Source organism: Dermacentor variabilis, chromosome 4 (assembly GCF_050947875.1).
Source record: "Dermacentor variabilis isolate Ectoservices chromosome 4, ASM5094787v1, whole genome shotgun sequence".
NCBI classification, from domain to species: Eukaryota; Metazoa; Arthropoda; class Arachnida; order Ixodida; family Ixodidae; genus Dermacentor; species Dermacentor variabilis.
In genome coordinates this window covers 217,209,415-217,216,161 of record NC_134571.1, presented here as the reverse complement: position 1 = coordinate 217,216,161, position 6,747 = coordinate 217,209,415, and positions in this window count along the sequence as shown.

Genomic DNA, 6,747 nt, shown 5'->3' with positions numbered 1-6,747 from the left:
AAAGAGTGTCTCGCGGTTGTGTGGGCGATCTCGAAGTTACGCCCTTATCTCTACGGCCGTCTTTTCAAAGCGGTGACAGACCACCATGCCCTAGGTTGGTTGGCAAACATACGCAATCCTTCAGGACGACGGGCAAGGTGGAGCTCGCGCCTACCGGAATTTGAGGTCACTGTCGTTTACAAGTCTGGCCGCAAGCACGAAGACGCTGACACACTGTTTCGTGCACCCACCTTATCTGTCAGTCGAGAGTCAGAGGACGATGACGGCTTCACGGACGCCATTACTGAATCAGACTTGATATGACGGCAGCGTGGCGACGCTGAAATTCGACCTATCGTCGACCACTTAGAGGGCAGGCCAGCAACCATTCCACGCCATCTAAGTCGCGTGTTCACGACTTTCTGTCTACGCGACAACATGCCTAACAAGAAAAACACCCGTTCGAATGACCGAGTTTGCCTCCTGGTGGTTTCAAAAGACTTGCGGGACGACCTTCCTTTCGCTTGCCATGACTAGGCCACATGTGGCCGTTTAGGTTCCTCACTAACGCTTGCCACCGTACGCGAGATGTATTATTGGCCCGGGCTTTTGGCAAGCATCAAAGAGTACGTCGAAGGCTGCCTCGAATGTCAGCGGTGAAAGTTACCACCCATGAAGCCCTCCGGGTTATTGCAAACCATCACACCACCTCATAAGCCATTAGACCAAGTTGGCTTGGACATTATTCGGCCTTTTCCTTTGTCACAAGTGGGTGATTGTCGCGGCTGACTATTTAACCCGTTACCCCGAGACGGACGCGCTCCCACGAGCCACGGCTTCTGAGGTAGCGCAGTTCTCCATGTGTCACATTGTATTGCGTCATGGTGTCCCGTCCACTGTAATAACAGGGAGAGGTACGGCGTTCACAGCACAGCTCATGGACAAAATTTTTCAATTGAGCAACACTAGGTATCGAAGGACTACTGCTTGCCATCCGCACTCAAAAGGGCTTACAGAGCACCTAAACAAGACCATCATGGACAGGACCTCTTTGTACATCAACGTCCAGCACCACACATGAGATCACATTTTGGCTTACGTGACCTTCGCGTATAATACCGTCGTACAAGAAACGACGCGCTTTAGACCATTTCGTCTGCTTTAGGGCCGCGAAGTTCTGATGATGCTGGACGTTATGCTGCCGTGTCAAGACAACGAACGTCTTAACTACTGATGGCGAAGAATTTGCTCAGCGCGCTGAAGAAGATCGCCTGCTTGTGCTGCTGAACATGAGTCAGCAGCAGCACACAGATGCACGGTGTTATACCATCCGCCACAGACAAGTATGCTACAACCCCGTTGACCAAGTGTGGGCATGGACTGCCGTTCACCGCTGTGGTCTTAGATAAAAGTTGCTCAGTCGGTATTTGGTCCCATACAAAGTGCTGCGCCGCATGAGTGACGTGAACTGTGAAGTCGTTCCAGACAATGCGGTTCAAACACTGCATAGACAACAACCTAGCACTGACATCGCTCACGTCGTACGCATGAAACCATATGTTGTGCGTTCACGATTATTTTTTTCCTTCATTGATTCATTTTTTTTACATTTGTGCTCATATCTAAAGCTAATACGGTCGCCTCTCTGTTTGTAGACTCTGCGCGGTACGCTTCACCTCCGCCGTACTTGTTGTGCTGCTGTACTGCTGTATTTGCGCATGTCCCTGACGTCACGCTGCACTTGGCGCTATTATCGTTCGCTCGCCGTGTCATGGATGTGCCACTTGGTCAACGCGTGGTCGACCCATCTTCCTTGCGAATAACATCGGCAGATGACTCCTCGCTTCATCGGTCCATATTCCGCATGCTCACCCGCCCAGTCATCGACAGATGACAGGTTCTCTAACGGTATTGTTTACGGCTATAAAAGCGTCCCCGGGCAGTTAGTTACCCTGTGGGCGAGGCAACAGCGGCGCGGGCATTATGTTGATCCGTTGTCATCATGGTAGGTATGTTACCTTGCCAATGCTCGGTGCATCCGTTCTGATGACCGATATATGTTGCTGCTCCCTCGCCCACATGGCTGTAACCATGCTTTTGTCTATATTTCTTTGTATTCTGTTTTGTTAAATGCTTCCCGCAGGCTTTTATTGAGCGGCGATGTGTAAGTTAACCCTGGTCTCAACGCTCGTTCTCAGCGCGATCCTGCTTCCAAAACCCGGTTGAGAGATATTGATAAACAACCCGAAGTAGCGGAAATGCTCTCCGAACTCCTAAACAGCCAAAAGAAAGTGGCTCTAGATATTTCTGAAATAAAAATATTTCAATTATTGGTCAACAATAGGTGCGAGACTTTGGAACCTCATGCATTTTCTCTGCAGTCACTCTCAACATCTAGTGGTGTGCAGGATTCTAATGCCAACTGACACACTCAAATGTAGCAATTAATGAAAACGCTATATCAACTCTCTCTTGCAGACACGACCATTTAGAAAACAGGTCGCGTAGCAACATTATTATACATGGTCTCAGGGAGGGCCCTAACGAGAATTATAAGAAACTTTCTTCCAACATTGCTAAGTGGTCCAGGACACTCTTAAGATCGCATGTCCGCGTATCGGAAGGTGTCATATACACGGCAATAGCTTCACAGGCCAGTCACGTCCCGTTATTATGAAGATACTTGATTTTGAAGACAAGGGGCTCGTGTTGAAGAATTGCTACAGCCTTAACAACACTAGCTTTCGTGTTCCAGAAGACTTCTCGCAACAGGTTCGCTATATTCGTAAGAAGCTCTGGGAAGCATCCTGCTCTCTTAAGGATAGTGGCTCATCTGTCCAACTTCGATTTGACTATGTATTTATTGACATGGTATGATACGATTGGGATAGCACATACAATGCTCTCGTGAGATCATCTGCTGGTTCAACTAAATCCGCCGAACACTTGCTAGGACCAAATCCCCTTGACTTCACGGTAAGGGCAATCAACTGTCCATTTTAAATGTTAATGCAGGAAGCCTTGTCAGCAACTTCTCTAAATTCCTTTTCTTGGTCCCGTCGTACTTGCCACATATTATGGGTGTTACTGAGACCTGGGGCCGTATTCTGAAATGTTCGCCTTCCCCGAAAGTTTCACCGCCGCGAAAGTCACATTCAATAAGCAAGCGACTGCTTACCCGTGACGTAAGCGTGCACTACCAACGCACGCTCTCGAACGCTTCACATCGCATGAGAGATCGCGCCGGGCGAGTGCAGAGCGGCTCGGGTGTGTTGTTTTCGAGTGTAGTGGGCGCACTACGAGTTCTGCGCACTGACTACATTTGCTTACGGCCTCCTTAGGTAAAATAAATTAAATAAAGAGGTGTGAAATGTTTTATTTCGCATGAATCAACAAACATCGCCGCGAAACAACGCGTGTAAAACGCCACCAAAAAGCCTACTATAAACTACCACCTATCTTATCTCTAGTACACTCCACCACCAACCGAACGCCAAGAGACGCCAAAAGACATGTTCATTTATTTAATACATGTGGAGAGCACCCATCGGCACCATGACGTTAAAATGACGTAGGCCGGAACTACTAGATGGCGCTGTTTAATTTCCGGTTTTGCTAAAATCTCCAATCAGCGCCCGCCGTTGGCGGAGGCGTGGCCAGGGCGAAACTTTCGTGGAGGCGAAAGTTTCAGAATACGTCCCCTGGTTACATGATGTAGTGCATGATTCTGAGGTAACCCCTCCTGGTTTCAAAGTGGTTCAACGCGACAGAAAATTCGGGAAAGGAGGCAATTTTGATCTGTTTCTTCAATCTCACCTTGACTTTTCTGTGCTCCTTGCCCCACCTGATACTGAGTTCTTGTGGTGGAAAGTTCAACTTGAATATATGCCTTTGATTAGAGGGGTCGTTTACCGTCCGCATGGTTCTAATATTGAGCATTGATTCAAGCCATGTGAATTTTTACAGTCATAATTCTTATTTATCCAACGTTATCTGCATGGGCTTTATTAATGCTCCTGGTGTTGATTGGTCTTCTATGAAAGTAAGCGTGCAGGAAGTAACTATCGGGCGGGAGTTTGTCCACATTTCATTGTCCTGTGGCCTGTACCAGATAGGATTTCAATCGGCAAACTTCAGTCCTTGATCTTGTCTTTCGCACTACATCTCTTGTTAACGCCGGTTGCGAATGCGATGTTATTGATGGAATATCTGATGATGATTATTATGGAATATCTGATGGTGATGATGATGACGATGATGATTGATGGAGTGTCTTACCAGTACTCACCTACGGGGCAGAAACCTGGAGACTTACGATAAGGGTTCTACTTAAATTGAGGACGACGCAACCGGCTATGGAAAGACGAATGATGGGTGTAACGTTAAGGGATAAGAAAAAAGCCGATTGGGTGTGGCAACAAACGCTAGTTAATGACATCTTGGATGAAATCAAGAAAAAGAAATGGGGCATGGGCAGGACATGTAAAGAGAAGGGAAGATAACCGATGGTCATTAAAGGTTACGGACTGGATTCCAAGGGAACGGAAGCGTAGCAGGGGGCGGCAGAAAGTTAGGTGGGCGGAGGAGATTAAGAAGTTTGCAGGGACGACATGGCCAGAATTAGTACATGACCGGGGTTGTTGGAGAAGCATGGGAGAGGCCTTTGCCCTACAGTGGGCGTAACCAGGCTGATGATGATGATGATCTGACCAGAACGCTGTGTTAATTTCAGTTCCTCGCATCGTACCTAAATCCCGCTATATCTACCGCGCATTTCCTGACTTTAACCGCGCTGATGATTTGGCAATAACACACGCCTTATGCGATTCTTTTCATGAGTTTGAACGAATACGTACCACGGGCCATGCTGATACCCTGACAAGTTTCTTCGAAAAGCTTGTTGGTAAGTGTATAAACCTTTTTATTCCTATAAAAACAAAGAAAACAAACACGGAAATTCCTTGGATGACTAGGGACCTTTTGCATTTATCACTTCGTGTGGCCTGATTACGTCGATCGAAACATTCTAGTGACTCAACAAAATTCATGCAATTCCATAGCGCTAAAAAGGAACTCTGTTCTAAAATGGTTGCTGCAAAAGGATTCTATTACAAAGTACCTTGGCGAAATTAATAATGGCTAATGCCCGAATATTATCGAAAGCTATCTTATCACATGCGTCATCCTCGGCCACATTAATAATCAACAATGTTGCAGTTTCTGATTTGCAGACAATAGCTTTTTCTTTTAACACCTCCACTCTGTCTTTATGACTGATAACTCTGTCACCTCTCTTTTTGATTCCTAAACATACCCTCCAGTCAACCATATATCGGTCTCCTGAGGGTGTACTTAACTTAATCCTAAATTTAGGCACCAAGAAGTCGTGTGGTCCGAACGGTATCCCTACTGTTTTTTCTCGTTTGATGCTCTTTGGCGCAGCAGATATGTAACAATTATCTTTAGAAAATCTATCTCAACCGCCGCCCTTCCTCCCTCGCGGAAACTTGCTTCAATTCTACCCTTATTTAGGTCGGGTAAGGTTCAAGTGTTTTCTAATTATAGGACAATCTCCTTAACAGCACACTCATGTAAATTACTCGAACACGTTATCTTTAAACATATTATGGAATTTCTTGAAATTAACGAAATTTTATGCACATTCCAGCATTGTTTTAGGCGCGGCCTTAGCACTATAACACAACTGACAGTATTTGTTCATGACATCAGCAGCTCTTTAGACATGGGTGACCAGATTAATGCTATGTTCATGGACTTTGCAATGGCGTCGACACTGTCTCGCACCCTACACTTATGCAAAAGCTGCGCGTTACACAAAAAATGCGTCTTTGGAATGTCTGGATATCGGACATTCCTTCCCAGCGTTCGCAATATGTTTATTTCAGCTCTACTAACTCACCCTTGATGCCTGCTTCATAAGGGGTTCCCCAAGGCTCAGTACTGGAACCTCTTTTATTCCTGCCTTAAATTAATGATTTCTCCCTACACTTCTCTTAAAATACGCCTTTTTGCCTATCATTGCGTTTTATATCATACAATTAAATCTGCTACTGATCATGTTGTCCTTAAGAATTATGTTGCTGACTTCTGATGTGGTCGAAAGCATGGCAAACGAATATCAACTTTTCCAAAGCTGTCTGAATCTCCTTTACACGACGCTCATCCCCTTCCTTCTTTGCGTATGCCTTTAACAATATTACTTTAAATAGGGTCTTCGAATTAAACTATTTAGCTATCCTCCTAACACGACTTGTCATGGTCGAAACACATCGATGTCACCTGGGACAAGGCCATTAAAAGATTGGGTTACTTACATCCTATGCTGCGTCTTGCTCCTCCAGAAACTAAACTTGTTATATATAAAACCCTAATTCGCCCCATCCTCAAATATGGCTGCGTTGTATGGCATTCATACAAACAATGTGACGTCCAAGAACTAGAATCAGTGCAAAAAAAGGCCGTGCGTTTTGTTTGTAGGAGATATAACAAGCAATTTTCACCGTCTAACTCTCTTCCGCTACTCGGTCTCACTCCTGTTGCAGTGTCGCAAACTTGAATGCCTAAAATTCCTTCACACGTTAATCGATTCTCCTCGCCCCTCCTCTCTAGATAACAATTTAACTTTTTCCAAACCCTCATATACGAGGAGTCACCATGCTCCAAATATGTCAACCTTTCTTGCCCGCACTGATTCCTCTAAACACAGTTTTCTTTTCAATGAACAACTAATAATAATAATCAAAATAA